This window comes from Panthera pardus, unplaced genomic scaffold (assembly GCF_024362965.1).
Source record: "Panthera pardus isolate Hobbes unplaced genomic scaffold, ASM2436296v1 HiC_scaffold_11, whole genome shotgun sequence".
Taxonomy (NCBI): Eukaryota; Metazoa; Chordata; class Mammalia; order Carnivora; family Felidae; genus Panthera; species Panthera pardus.
Genome location: NW_026526666.1, coordinates 33901922 through 33918018, shown reverse-complemented (window position 1 = coordinate 33918018; position 16097 = coordinate 33901922). Strand labels below are relative to the sequence as shown.

The window sequence follows — 16097 nt, the reverse complement described above, 5'->3', positions numbered from 1 at the left end:
ATATTGAGTTACTTATATGTTCTAGGAATAAGTCTTTAGTCACATATGTGTAATAATATATGTATGTGTCTTTATATATAATTATTAACTATTATATACAGTATTAATATATAATATATAATACATATAAAGTATTTTATACATAATATGTATAATTTTAACTTTTTAAAAAATGTATTTTAAGTATATTTATTTATTTTGAGAAAGAGAGAAGGGGGTAGCAGGGGAGGAGGGACAGAGAGAGAGGGAGAGAAGACCAAGCAAGCTCTGCATTAATAGTGCAGAGCCTAATATGAGGCTCTAACTCATGAACTGAGGGATCACGACCTGAGCCAAAATCAAGAGTTGGATGCTTAACAGAACAAGCCACCAGTGCCCCTATAATTTTCAATTTTTACTGATGAGCAGAAGGTTTTAATTTTGGTGAAGTCCAATCAATCTAATTTTTATGGTTTGTCATTTTTATGTCCATCTAAAACATTTATCTACCTGAAGGTCATGAACACTTTCTCCAGTTTTCTTCCAGAAGTTTTATAATTTTAGATTCTATATTTAGTTATGTGATCATTTGGGGATAATTTGTTTTTGTATGGCATGAGGTAAGGCGCAAGGTTCACTGTGCTTCCATATGGATATTCAGTTATTCAGTATCATTTGTTGAAAAGATAATATTTTTTTCCTTCTATACATGTCTTTATTTTTTTAAGTTTAGTTTTAAATTTTTTACATTTCTTCTTTTTTTATTAAGTTTTTTTGTTTAAATTCCAGTTAGTTAACATACAGTGTAATATTAGTTTCAGATAGAAGAAAACACTATTTTCAATTGATTTATCTTGGCATTTTTGTCAAAAGTCAGTATATGTGTGGGTTTACATCTGAACTCTTAATTTGTTTCATCAATCTATATATTTTTCCTTATACCATGTACCAAGATATATGCATCCCTATATGGTTTTGATTACTTTGACTTTACAATAAATCCTGAAATCTGGTAGTCTAAGTGTTCTAACTTTGATTTCCTTCAAAATTGTTTCAGGTATCATAGATCATTTCTTTTCATGTAAATTTTAGAATCAACTTGTCATACCTACAAAAGACTGCTACAAATGTTAAAATTGCATTGACTCTATAGATCAGTTTGGGAGAATTGACTGAGTCTTCTAATCCACGAACATGGTATAATCTCTTCACTTATTTTGTACTCTTATTTCTCTTAGCAATGTTTTATAATTTTTAGTGTACAGATCTGGAATATACTTAATTTATCCCTAAGTATTTCATGTTTTTTGAAGATATTATAAGTTATATGACTATACCAGAATTTGTTTATCCATTTTACTGTGGATTATATTAAAATTGTTGAAAGCTTCTGGTTTTCATTAAGAACACAACCATGTACATTTTTGACAAGTCTTTTAGTGCATATGTACACACATTTTTTTGGGTTATATAATTAGGAATAAAATTTCTGATTTTATTCACTGATATGCACATGTTAAACTAGAATAGGTAATGCTCAGCATTTTTCCAAAGTTTGGTTCCCAAATTTGAGGAAAGACATGAATCTACATACTCTAGAAGCTCAATGAGCCTTGAATAGGATAAATTCAAAGACATCCACATTGAAACACATTACAATCAAACAGCTGAAATCCAGAGACAAAGAGAGAATCCTGAAAGCAGCAAGAGAAAAGCAACTCAACATATAAAAGGGATTGTCCTAACAAGGTCAACAGCTCATTTCTCATCAGAAACCATAGAAGCTAAGAAAGAAAGAAAGAAAGAAAGAAAGAAAGAAAGAAAGAAAGAAAACATAAAAGCTAAAAGAACGTGACTGACATATTTAAAGTGCTGAAAGAGGGGCACCTGGGTGGCTCAGTTGGCTAAGCATCCAACTCGACTGGGTCATTATCTTGTGGTTGATGGGTTCGAGCCCCATATTGAGCTCTGTGCTAGCAGCTCAGAGCCTGTAGCCTATTTCGGATTCTGTGTCTCCCTCTCTCTCTTTCCCTCCCCCACTCATGCTCTCTCTCTCTCTCTCTCAAAAGTGAATAAACATTAAAAAATTTATTAAAGTGCTGAAAGAAAAAACTGTCAATCAAGAATTCCATATAGAGCAAAACTATCCAGAAGAATTGGAAACAAACCAAATGTTCATCAATTGATGAATGGATAAACAAAATGTGGTATATCCATACGATGGAATATTATTTAGCCATAAAAAATTATAAAGTACTGGTACATGCTACAATATGGATGAACCTTGAAAACATTAGGCCAAGTGAAAGACGCTGGACATCAAAGGCCACATATTGAAAGATGCCATTTATACGAAATGTCCAGAATAGGCAAATCTGTAGTGATAGAAAGCAGATTAGTCATTACCAGGGTGGGGGGAGGGGAGAGGAAATGGGAAATTACTGCTAAATAGATATAGAGTTTCCTTCTGGGATGATGAAAATGTTCTATAATTAAATAGTGATTATTGTTGCACAAGGTTGTGAATATACCAAAAAGGCATGGACTCAATTATTTACATTCTAGATAATTATTAAAAAAATGTAATAAAAATAATGTTTTAATGGTAGTTTTGAAGGACACTGTAGCACCTGCAATTAACTCTGGCTACAATGTTTTTCTAAATTTTTTTTAGTGTTTATTTATTTTTGACAGAGAGAGACAGAGCATGACTGGGAGGGGCAGAGAGAGAGGGCGACACAGAATCCAAAGCAGGCTCCAGGCTCTGAGCTGTCAGCACAGAGCCTGATGCGAGCCTCGAACTCACAGACCGCAAGATCATGACCTGAGCCGAAGTCAGACGCTCAACCGACTGAGCCACCCAGGCACCCCTACAATGTTTTTCTAGTTGCAAGTCTTAGCTCATGGATGCCTATCTAATGTATAGTTAAGGCTTTACACTTTAAAATGGTTACAATGGTAAATTTTAAGCTACGTGAATTTTACTTCATTAATAAATATGATAGTATTGTATTATAAATAAAAGAATAAAATAAATATTTCTGAGTTCATATGATATGGATAAAAATGAGGAGAAAGGACAAGTCTTACCTAAAGCATTGCTATTAAGAAATATAGAAGGAATGAGGAAATAAATCACCATTAGAATATCATGGTAATATTACTAAAGGAAAAGCCCATATTTTCATATGCTTATTTGCCACCTGTATGTTTTTTTTGGTGAAGACATGTTCAGAATATGTTGCTCACTTTTTAAATAGTTATTTATATATTTACTGTTGAGTTATAAGTTATTTTTTGGATATATGATTTGAAAATATTCTTTTCATTCTTTCTTAATGTCTTTTGCAGAGAAAAAATCTTTAACTTTTATAAAGTCAGTTATAAATTTTTCCTTTATAGGATAAGCTTTTGGTGTCATAGCTGAAAAATCGTCTCTAAACCCAGGGCATACAGATTTTATCATCTGTTTTCTTCTAGAAATTATATATTTAAATCTATGGTGGATTATTGAGTTAATTTTATATAAGGTTAACAACTTATCTAATGATATGCAGCAAGAATAATATTACCTTTTGCATATTGCTGTGCAATTTTCCCAATACTATTTGTACTTTCCCTTTCCAATTGTCCTTGCACATTTGTCAAAAATTAGTTGACTATATTTGGTGGGTCTATTTCTGGGCTCTCTGTTCTATTATTCTTTGTGTCTATTATTTTACTAACAATACATTCTCTTCATTATTGATGTTTTCTTCACTTATCTATTTTTAATTAATTAGGGATCAATTTATTTCCCCTCAACTTTGTTGAGATATAATTGACAAATAAAACTGAGGATATTTAAAGTATGTTTCATGATGGTTTAATATACAGGTACATTGTGAAAGGATTTCCTCCATCTAGTTAATTAACACATTCATCTTATCACATGTTTATTGTTTTTGTTTGTGAGAGCATTTAAGTTCTATTTACTGACCAAACTTCACTTATACAATACAGAGTTACCAACTATCATTGCCAATGTATACATCAGATCCTCAGACCTTATGCATTTTAAAGCTGAAAGTTTGTAACCTTTTATCAATCTATCTATGTTTTCCCCATCCCTCAGGCCCTGGCAACAACTTTTCTGCCATCTCTTTATATGACTTTGACTTAAAAACAAATAAGATTCCACATTACAATTAATACCATGCAGTATTTGTCTGGCTTATTTCATTTAGTGTAATGTCTTCAAGGTCCATCTGTGTTGTTTCAAATAGCAGGATTTCTTCTTTCTCATGGCTGAATATTTTAATATATATAGTATATACTATATACTATATATATTATATTATATATATATATATATTATAATACATAATATATATATGTGTATATATATATATATATATGTGTGTGTATATATATATATATATATATATATATATATATATATATGTATATATATATCCCACATCTTCTTTATCCATGATCTTTGATGGACACATAGATTATTTCCATATCTTGGCTCTTGGGAATGCTGCAATGCTGCAGTGAACATGATGGTGCAGATATCTCTTCAAGATCCTGTTTTTTTGTTTGTTTGTTTGTTTCCTTTGGATATATATCTAGAAGTAGATCATATAGTAGTTATATTATCAATTTTTCAGGGACCTCTATCATGCTTTCCATAGTTGCTGTACCAATTTATATTTCCACCAATAGTGCACAAGGGTTCCTTTTTCTTCACATCCTTGCCAACTTTTGTTATCTTTTGACTTTTTAATGATAACCATTCTAAAAGGTTTGAGATGATATCTCATTGTGGTTTTGATTTGAATTCCCCTGATGATTAGCAGTGTTGAGCACCTTGCTATGTACCACTTGGCCATTTGTATATCTTCTTTGGAAAAATGTCTGTTCAGTTCCTCTCCCAATTTTTTTTTTGAGTAGGCTTCATGCCAAGCATGGAGCCCATTACAGGGCCAAACTCACAACCCTGTGATCAAGACCTGAGTTGAGACCAAGAGTCAGATGCTTAACTGCATAAGCCACCCTGGTGTGCCCTCTGCCAATTTTTTAATTGGCAATTTTTGCTACTGAGCTGTGTAAGTTTATAAATTTTTGATTTTAACCCTTTATCAGATATATGAATTGAAAATATTTCCCACATTCTGTAGGTTGCCTTTTTATTTTGTTGATGGCTTCTTTTGTTGTGTAGAGGCTTTTTAGTTTGATATAGTCCCACTTATTTATTTTTGCCTTTGTTGCCTTTGCTTTTGCATCAAATCCAAAATCATTGTGAAACTGAATGTCATAGAGCTTACTATGTTTTCTTCTAGTTTTATGGTTTCATGTCTTTAATCCATTTTAGTTGATTTTTGTGTATGGTGTAAAACAGGGGTCCAGTTGTATTCTTTTGCATGTGGGTGCCCAGTTTTCCCACCACTGTATATTTTGGTTTCTTTGTCATACATTAATTGAGCATGTATGCATGAGTTCATTTATGGGTTCCCTCTTCTGTTTCTTTGATCTATGTGTCTGTTTTTGTCCAATATCATACCACTTTGATAATCATAACTCTATGCTATAGTTTTAAGTCAGGACGTGCACTATCTCCTGATTTGATCTTTTTCAAGATTGCTTTGGCTATTCAAGGTCTTTTGTGGTTCCACGCAAATTTTAAGATTGTTTTTCTATTTCTTTGGAAAATGACATTAGAATTTTGATAGGGATTGCATTTAATTGCTTTGGGTAGTATGGATATTTTAACTTCCAATTCATGTACATGAAATATCTTTTATTTGTGGCTTCTTCAATGTCTTTTATCAATGTCATAGTTCGCAGTATACTGTGGTTTTATAATAAGTCTTGAAATCAGATGATGTAAGTCCTCTAAGTTTGTTATTTTTCAGAAAAAAATTTTCTTATTATTCTAGTACCTTGGAATTTCCATACAAGTACATATAAATTTTAGAACAGTCTTCTCACTTTCTACCAAAAAAATTGCTGGAGTTTTGATTGGGATTTTCTAAAATACTTAAAGATCAATTTGGGGGGAAATGGCCATCTTAACAATATCGTGTCTACTGGCTCATAAATGTGATATATCTCTTAATTTATTTAGATCTTAATTTCTCAAAGGAGAGGTTAAGATGGTGGAGGAATAGGGAGACACTAAGTTTGCCTTCTCCACCAACACAGCCGGATAAATATCAAATTATTCTGAACACCCAAGAAATCAAACAGAAGTTTAGAGATCAAAGCTACAGGTCTACAAACAGAAAAAATGAAGGTAGGAAGTGTAGGGAGTTGATTTGTGAGAGAAAAGAGCTGCAGGTGCTTCAGGAGAGAGGGATCATGATTGTGGAGAGGTGAGCTAAGAGTGAAGAAAATAAAAGAATGAAAACACGTGCAGGGGACTGCATAAGAAAACTGTTACCCAAAAGCATTGACGGGAAAAAGGAGAGGGTTTCAATACTGCCAAGTTTTTTGTTTTTGTTTCTTTTTGTTTTTGTTTTTGCTTTTTTGAGAAAAAGAGAGATCAAGAGCATGCATCAGTTTAGAAGAAGGAGACACGGGGAGAGAAAGAGAATTTTTTTTTTTTTTGAGCAAGGGAGAAAGAAAATCTTAAGCAGGGTCCATGCTCAGGGCAGATCCCAACATTGGGCTTGATCTCACAACCATAAGATCATGACCTTATCATGATCAAGATAAAGACAAAATCAAGAGTCAGACACTTAACTGACTGAGCCACCCAGGCACCCCTACCACTTTTTTTTTTTAAATAAACAATGGAGTGCAGAGTCTGAAGTTGCAGAGTTAGCACCTATTGCAGCATGGTTGTGACTTCCTGGGATAAGCTGGCACCAGCAACAGTGCAGTGAGACCCCTCACCAGAGATTGGCATAATCTAAGCCATGGGGTTCTCTGAAGTGTGAGGTTTTGAAACACAGCTGCACCTGAGGTAAAACCCAGGAAGGAGGTGCCACCTGACAGGCAGACAGCTCAGAAATAGGGTGAAGGCAGGGATCTGATGAAGCCGAGGACACAGGTGGGTGACTACATGTCTGTGAGGGCATGAACTTCCTACTCCAGAGACAGAGAGCAAGGTGAAGCCATTTTCACCCCTAGCCCACTAGCACTGATGGATCTCAGTGAGCTAAACAATGCCACCAACTGGAGAATGGAGCCTTTACACCAAGCCCTGCCCCCCTGCACCCTCCAGGCACATCTCCATTGGGGCAAGTCTAAGAATCAGAGCAGCCAACTTCTCCCTCAGAAGACCAGCACAAGGCCCTTCCACACACTAAGTCTACTATTATAGAGTGATGCAAAGCTTCAGTCTAGGGGAAACAGGATCCAGCTTCCTTTGGGTGTCATTGATTTGCTTGTTTCTGTTTTTTCTTGGATACAAAAAGAGTACATTTATTTTATTTTATTTTATTTTATTTTATTTTATTTTATTTTATTTTATTTTTTTGATTTTTATTCTTTTTTTTTGTCTGTCACACTTTTCTTAACAAGCAGACCACAACTTACCTAAGATCCAACTTCCTTTATTATTTTTAAGTTACTATTTTTTAATCTTTTATATTATTTTTGAGAGAGAAAGAGACACAGATTGTAAGTTGCGGAGGGGCAGAGAGAGGGAGACACAGAATCCAAAGCAGGCTCCAGGCTCTGAGCTGTCAGCACAGAACCCGAATTGGAGACTGAACTCACAACCTGTGAGATCATGACCTGATCCAAAATCAGACACTTAACCTACTGAGCCATCCAGGTGCCACTTTTTAAATTATTAAATTTTTATTTTATTAATGTTATTTTTTCCCTGCAAAGTGACAAGATGGAGGAATTCACTCCAAAAGAAAGAACAGGAAGAAATGACAGACAGGGATTTAATCAATACAGATATAAGTAAGATGTCTGAACTAAATTTAAAACAACAATTATAAGGATTCTAGCTGGGCTTGAAAAAAAGCATAGAAGACTGTAGAGAATTAGTTACTGCAGAGATAAGAGTTAAATCTACTCAGGTCAAAATTAATAATGCTATAGCCAAGATGCAAAATCAAATGAATGCCATAACAGTGAGGATGGATGAAGCAGAGAAACCAATTAGTGATATAGAAGAAAAATTTATGGAAAATAGTAAGCTGAAGAGGGAAACAATGGTAAGAGATCATGAAGGCAGACATAGATAACTCAATAACTTATTAAAATGGACTAACATTCATATCATAGGAGTTCCAGAAGATGAAGAGACAGAAAAATGGGCAGAAGGTTTATTTGAGCAAACTATAGCTGAAAATTTCAATAATCTTGGGAAGGACACAGACATCAAAATCCAAGAAGCACAAAGAACTCCCACTAAATTAAAAAAAAAAAAAAAAAAGCCTACCACTGCCAAGGCATATCATGGTCAAATTCACAAAATACACAGACAAGGAAAGAATTCTGAAGGCAAAAAGGGATTAAAAAGGTCCTTAAACTACAAGGGAAGACAGATCAGGTTCGCAACTGACCTGTCCACAGAATCGTGGCAGGCCAGAAGGGAATGGCAGGATATATTCAATGTGCTGAATAAGAATAATATGCAGCCAAGAATACTTCATCCAGCAAGGCTGGTATTCAGAATAGAAAGAGAAATAGTTTCCTGGAGAAACAAAAACTAAAGGAGTTTGTGACCACTAAACCAGCCCTGCAAGAAATATTAAGGAGGACTCTGAGTAGAGGGGGAACAAAAGGCCAAAAGCAACAAAGACTAGAAAGGACTAGAAAGTATCACCAGAAACACCAACTCCACAGTTTAGGTTATGAATACTAAATTCATATCTTTCAATAGTCACTCTGAATGTAAATGGACTAAATGTTCTAATCAAAAAAGAGAGGGTATCACAACAGATAAAAAAAAAAACAAAAACAAACCAATACATATACATACAATACAATACATACATACATACAATACAATAGATACATACATACAATACATATACATACATACTGCCTACACAGACTCATTGTAGACCTAAAGATATTGGCAGATTGAAAGTGAAGAGAAGGAGAACCATCTATCATGCTAACAGACACAAAAAGAAAGCCAGAGTATCCATACTTATACCAGATAAACTATATTTTAAACCGAAGACTGTAACAAGAGATAAAGAAGGGCATTTTATCATAATTAAGGGATCAAGCCATCAAGAAGATCTAATCATTGTAAATATTTATGCTGCCAACTTGGAGACCCAAATAGAAGTCGATTAATCACAAACATAAAGAAACTCACTGCTAATAATACAATAATAGTAGGGGAATTTAACAATCCACTTAACAGCACCTACTTGACAGATAATCTAAGCAGAAAATCAACAAGGAAACTATGGCTTTGAGTGACACACTAGACCGGATGGACTTAACATATATTTTCAACACATTCCACCCTAAAGTAACAGAATATACACTCTTTTCAAGTGCACATGAAACATTCTCCAGAATAGATCACATACTGGGTCACAAAGCAGGCCACAACAAGTACAAAAAGACTGAGATCATACGATGCATATTTTGAGACCACAATGCTATGAAACTTGAAGTCAACCATAAGAAAATTTGGAAAGACCACAAATACATGGAGGGTAAAGAACTTCCTACTGAAGAATTAATGGGTTAACCAGGAAATTAAAGAAGAATTTTTAAAAAAAAAAATACATGGAAGCCAATGAAAATGAAAACACAACAGTTCAAAACCTTTGGGATTCAGCAAAGACAGTCCTAAGAGGGAAGTATATTGCAATACAGGCCTAACCTCAAGAAGCAAGAAAGGTCTTAAAAACACAACCTAACCTTACACCTAAAGGAGCTAGAAAAGGAATAGCAAACAAAGCCCAAAACCAGCAGAAGAAGGGAAAGCATAAAGGCAGAAGTGAAATAAATGATATGGAAAACAAAAACAAAAACAGAAGAGATCAATAAAACTAAGAGCTGGTTCCATGAAAGAATTAATAGAATTGATAACCCACTAGCCAGACTTATCCAAAAGAAAAGAGAAAGGACCCAAATAAATAAAAGTCACAAATGAAAGGGGAGAGATCACAAACAACACCTCGGAAATACAAACAATTATAAAGAATAATATGAAAAATTATATGCCAACAAAGTAGGCAATCTAGAAGAAAAGGATAAATTCCTCAAAACATGAAAACTACCAAAACTGAAACAAGAAGAAATAGAAAATTTTAACATACCAATAATGAGCAAGAAAATTGAAACAGAATCAAAAATCTCTCTACAAACAAAAGTCCAGGGCCAGATGGAAATTATACCAGACATTTAAAGGACATTTATTTTTTTTTAATTTTTTTTAGCGTTAATTTATTTTTGAGACAGAGAGAGACAGCATGAACGGGGGAGGGTCAGAGAGAGAGGGAGACACAGAATCTGAAATAGGCTCCAGGCTCCGAGCTGTCAGCACAGAGCCCCACATGGGGCTCGAACTCACGGGCCACGATATCTTGACCTGAGCCGAAGTGGGAAGCTCAGCTGACTGAGCCACCCAGGCACCCCACTGAGCCACCCAAGTATCCCTTAAAGAAGATTTAATACCTATTCTTCTCAGACTGCTTCAAAAAAAATAGCAATGGAAGGAAAACTTCCAAATTCATTCTACAAGGCCAGCATCACCTTGATTCCAACACCAAAGACCCCACTAAAAAAGAGAATTACAGGCCAATATCCCCGATGAACATGGATGTGAAACTTCCCAACAAGATACTAGCAAATCGAATTAAAAGAGTACATTAAAGGAATTATTCACCAAGATCAAGCGGGATTTATTCCTAGGCTACAAGGCTAGTTCAATACTTGCAAATAAATCAACATGATACACCACATTAATAAAAGAAAGGATAGAGGAGGAGTCAACATGGCAGAGAAGTAGGGGGACCCTAAGTCCCTGCATCCTTCAAAGACAGCAGTACTGAGGCCAGAAGACTTGGAATTCCAGGAATCTGGGCTACAGAGTGACAGAAACATCTGTCAACATCTGTTGCCCATGGGGACAACTTGGCAGGCCATAGACATTTTTAATCTATTCTACACCTCTTCTGTATCTCTCATTTTTTTTTCTCTCTCTCTCTGGATTAAGCCATGTTGTTTCTCTCATTCTCTACCTAGTCATTTTTGTTTCTTTTCTTTTTCCCCACCCCTGTCATTTCTCTCTTTGTATGGGATAAGACATGTTCCACCACCTCCCCCTTTTTAAAAAATTTTCCAGTGTTATTTCAATGAACAAATCAAAGCACACTGGGTGAAGGTCCAAACCACCACTACGAGTAGGAAGATAGAGGAACCAGAGTCACAACAACAGAGAGCACACAACACATTCCAAAAAAACACCTCCTAAAGGGCCAGGCCTGGACAGAGTATGACCCCTTATTAATTTAGTAGTGCTTGCAGATGCAGGATACATAACAAGCTATTAAAACACATAAATGACAGAAAACTAGCCAAAATGATGAAACGGAAGAATTCTCCTCAAAAGAAACTCCAGGAAGAAATGACAGCTAGAGAATTGCTCAAAACAGATATAAATAACATATCTGATCAAGAATTTAGAATAATAGTCATAAGATTAGTAGCTGGGCTTGAGAAAAGCATAGAAGACAGCAGAGAATCTACTGCTCAGAGATCAAGGAACTAAGAGTCATGATGAATTAAGAAACATAAATGAGGTGCAAAATAAACTAGATGCATTGACAGCAAGGATGTAGGAAGACAGGGGAGAATAAGTGAAATAGAAGATAAAATTATGGAAAATGATAAATCTGAGAAAAAGAGAGAAAAGAAAATACTTGACCATGAATGGGGAATTAGAGAATTAAGTGATTCAATGAAATGTAATAATATCCATATCATAGGAGTTCCAGAAGAAGAAGAAGAAGAAGAAGAAGAAGAAGAAGAAGAAAAGGAGGAGGAGGAGGAGGAGGAGGAGAGAGAGAAAGGGGCAGAAAGTTTACTTGAACAAATTATAGCTGAAAACTTCCCTAATCTGAGAAAGGAAGCATACATCCAAATCCAGGAGGCACAGAAAACTCCCTTCAGATTCAACAAGAATAGGTCCTCTCCACAGCATATCATGGTGAAACTGGCAAAACACGAAGACAAAGAGAGAATTCCAAAAGCAGCTAAGGACAAATGGTCCTTAACCTACAAGGGTAGACACATAAGAGTAGTAGCAGACCTGTCCACTGAAACTTGGCAGGCCAGAAGGGAGTGGCAGGAAATACTCAATATGCTGAATAGGAAAAATATGCAGCCAAGAATCCTTTATCCAGCAAGGCAGTCATTCAGAATAGAAAGAGAGATAAAGGCTTTCCCATACAAAAACTGAAGGAGTTCATGACCACTAAACCAGTCCTGCAAGAGATCTTAAGGGGAACTCTGTGAGTGGAATGCTACAAAGACTACAAAAGCCCAGAGACATCACCACAAGCATGAAACCTATAGATAACACAGTGATACCAAATCCATATCTTTCATTAATAACCCTGAATGTAAATGGACTAGATGCCCCAATCAAAAGATATAGGGTATCAGAATGGATAAAAAAACAAAAACAAAAACAAGATCCATCTATATGCTGTCTACAAGAGACTGATTTTAGACCTGAGGATACCTTCGGATTAAAAGTGAGGGGATGGAGGCTCTTTTCCTTCGGCGCGCCACTGAAGATCTTGGTGTCGCCATGGGCCACCGCCCCACCCGGTGTTACTGGTATTGTAAGAACAAGCCGTATCCAAAGTCTCGTTTCTGCAGAGGTGTCCCTGATGCCAAGTTCCACATTTTTGACCTGGGGCGTAAGAAGGCAAAAGTGGATGAGTTCCCACTGTGTGGCCACATGGTGTCAGATGAATACGAGCAGCTCTCCTCTGAAGCCCTGGAGGCTGCCCGAATTTGTGCCAACAAGTACATGGTGAAAAGCTGTGGCAAAGATGGTTTTCACATCCGGGTGCGGCTCCACCCTTTCCATGTCATCCGTATCAACAAGATGTTGTCCTGTGCTGGAGCTGACAAGCTCCAGATAGGTATGCAGGGTGCCTTTGGAAAGCCCCAGGGCACAGTGGCCAGGGTCCACATTGGCCAATCATCATGTCCATCCGTACCAAGTTGCAGAACAAGGAGCATGTGATTGAGGCCCTACGTAGGGCCAAGTTCAAGTTCCCTGGCCGCCAGAAGATCCACATTTCCAAGAAGTGGGGCTTTACTAAGTTTAACGTGGACGAATTTGAAGACATGGTGGCTGAAAAGCAGCTCATCAAATTAGGGTCAAATACATCCCTAATCGTGGCCCCTTGGACAAATGGTGGGCTCTGCACTCATGAGAACCTCAGCACTGCCCTTCCCCATTCATGCCCACCAATAAATCCTGCTTCCTGTCTAACAAAAAAAAAAAAAAAAAAAAAAGTGAGGGGATGGAGAACCATCATGCTACTGAAAGTCAAAAGAAAGCTGGAGTAGCCATACTTATATCAGACAAACTAGACTTTAAACTAAAGGCCATAACGAGATGAAGAAGGGCATTATATCATAATTGCATCAAGAATGCTAACAATTATAGGGGCGCCTGGGTGGCTTGGTCGGTTAAGCGTCCGACTTCGGCTCAGGTCACGATCTCGCGGTCCGGGAGTTCGAGCCCCGCATCGGGCTCTGTGCCGACAGCTCAGAGCCTGGAGCCTGTTTCAGATTCTGTGTCTCCCTCTCTCTGTGACCCTCCCCCGTTCATGCTCTGTCTCTCTCTGTCTCAAAAATAAATAAACGTTAAAAAAAAAAATTAAAAAAAAAAAAAAGAATGCTAACAATTATAAACATTTATGTCCCCAACTTGCAATGACCCAAATATTTAAATTAATTAATCACAAACATAAGCAATTGTATCAATAAGAATATGGTAATTGCAGGGGACTTTAATACTCCACTTACAACAATGGGCAGATCATCTAGGCAAAAATCAATAAACAATGGTGTTGAATGATCATTGGACCAGATGGACTTGACAGATGTATTTAAAACTTTTCATCCAAAAGCAGCAGAAAATACATTCTTCTCAAATGCACATGGAACATCTCCAAGATAGATCACATACTGGGTCACAAAACAGCCCTCAATAAATACAAAAGAATTGAGATCACACCACGCATATTTTCAGATCACAATGCTATGAAACTTGAAATCAACCACAAGAAAAATTTGGAAAGCCTCCAAATGCATGGAAGTTAAAGAATATCTTACTAAAGAATGAATGGGCCAACCAGGCAATTAAAGAAAAAATTTAAAAATACACAGGAGCAAATGAAAATGAAAATGCGACACTCCAAGCCCTTTGGGATGCGGCAAAGGCAATCCAGGCCTACTTCAAGAAATAAGAAAAATCCCAAAAACAAACCTAACTGCACACCTAAAGGAACTAGAAGCAGAAGAGCAAAGAAACCCCAAAGCCAGCAGAAGAAAAGGAACAATAAAGACTAGAGCAGAAATAAATAATATAGAATCCAAAAAAAGCCAAATCAATGAATCTAAGACCTGGGTTTTTGAAAAAATAGACAAAATTGATAAACCCCTAGCCAGACTTCTCAAAAAGAAAAGAGAGAGAGCCCAATAGATAAAATCACAAATGAAACAGGAGAGATCACAACCAACACCACAGAAATACAAAAAATTATTAGTGAACACTATGAAAAAGCATATGCCAATAAATTGGACAACCTGAAAGAAATGAACAAGTTCCTAGACACCCACACACTACCAAAACTCAAACGGGAAGAAATAGAAAATTTGAACAGACCCATAACTAGTGAAGAAATTGAATCAGTTATCAAAAATCTCCCAACAAATAAGAGTCCTGGACCAGATGGCTTCCCTGAGGAGTTCTACCAGACATTTAAAGCAGAGTTAATATCTACCATTCCTCAAGCTGTTCCAAAAAATAAAAAGGAAAGGAAAGCTTCCGGATTCTATGAAGCCAGCATTACCTTGATTCCCAAACCAGACAGAGACCTTGCTAAAAAGGAGAATTACAGGCTAATATCCGTGATGAACATGGATGCGAAAATTCTCAACAAGATACTAGCAAATCAAATTCAACAGTATATCAAAAGAATTATTCACCATGATCAAGTTGGATTCATTCCTGGCCTTCAGGACTGGTTCATTATTCGCAAATCAACCAATGTGATACATCACATTAATAGAAGAAAGGAAAAGAACCATATGATCCTGTCAATAGCTACAGAAAAAGCATTTGACAAAATACAGCATCCTTTCTTAATAAAAACCCTCAAGACAGTTGGGATAAAAGGAACATATCTTAACATCATAAAAGTCATATATGAAAAGCCCACAGCTAATATCATCCTCAATGGGGAAAAACTGAGAGTTTTCCCGAGATCAGGAACATGATAGGGATATCCACTCTCACCACTGTTGTTTAACATAATGTTGGAAGTCCTAGCCTCAGCAATCAGACAAGACAAAATAAAATGCATCCAAATTGGCAAAGAAGAAGTCAAACTTTCACTTTTCACAGATGACATGAAATGCTACCTGGAAAACCAGAAAGACTCCACCAAAAAGGTGCTAGAACTGATACATGAATTCAGCAAAGTCGCAGGATACAGAATCAATGTACATAAATTGGTTGCATTTCTATACACCAATAATGAAGCAACAGAAAGAGAAATCAAGGAATCGATCCCATTTACAATTACACCAAGAACCATAAAATACCTAGGAATAAACCTAACCAAAAATGTAAAAGATCTATACACTGAAAACTATAGAAAGCTTATGAAAGAAATTAAAGAAGACACAAAGAAATGGAAAAGCATTCCATGTGCATGGATTGGAAGAACAAATACTATTAAAATGTCAATACTATCCAAAGCAATCTACACATTCAATGCAATCCCAATCAAAATTGCATTGGCATTCTTCTTAGAGCTAGAACAAATAATCCTAAAACTTGTATGGAACCAGAAAAGACCCCGAATAGCCTAAGCAATGCTGAAAAAGAGAACCAAACCAGGAGATATCACATTCCTGGACTTTAGCCTCTACTACAAAGCTGTAAT

The 16097-nt window shown here is 36.1% G+C and overlaps 1 pseudogene; it reads left to right on the top strand.

Moving 5' to 3' along the window:
• Positions 1 to 12653: 12653 nt before the first annotated feature.
• LOC109246215 (60S ribosomal protein L10-like) lies at positions 12654 to 13425 on the top strand (annotated as a pseudogene).
• The last annotated feature ends 2672 nt before the right edge of the window (positions 13426 to 16097 follow it).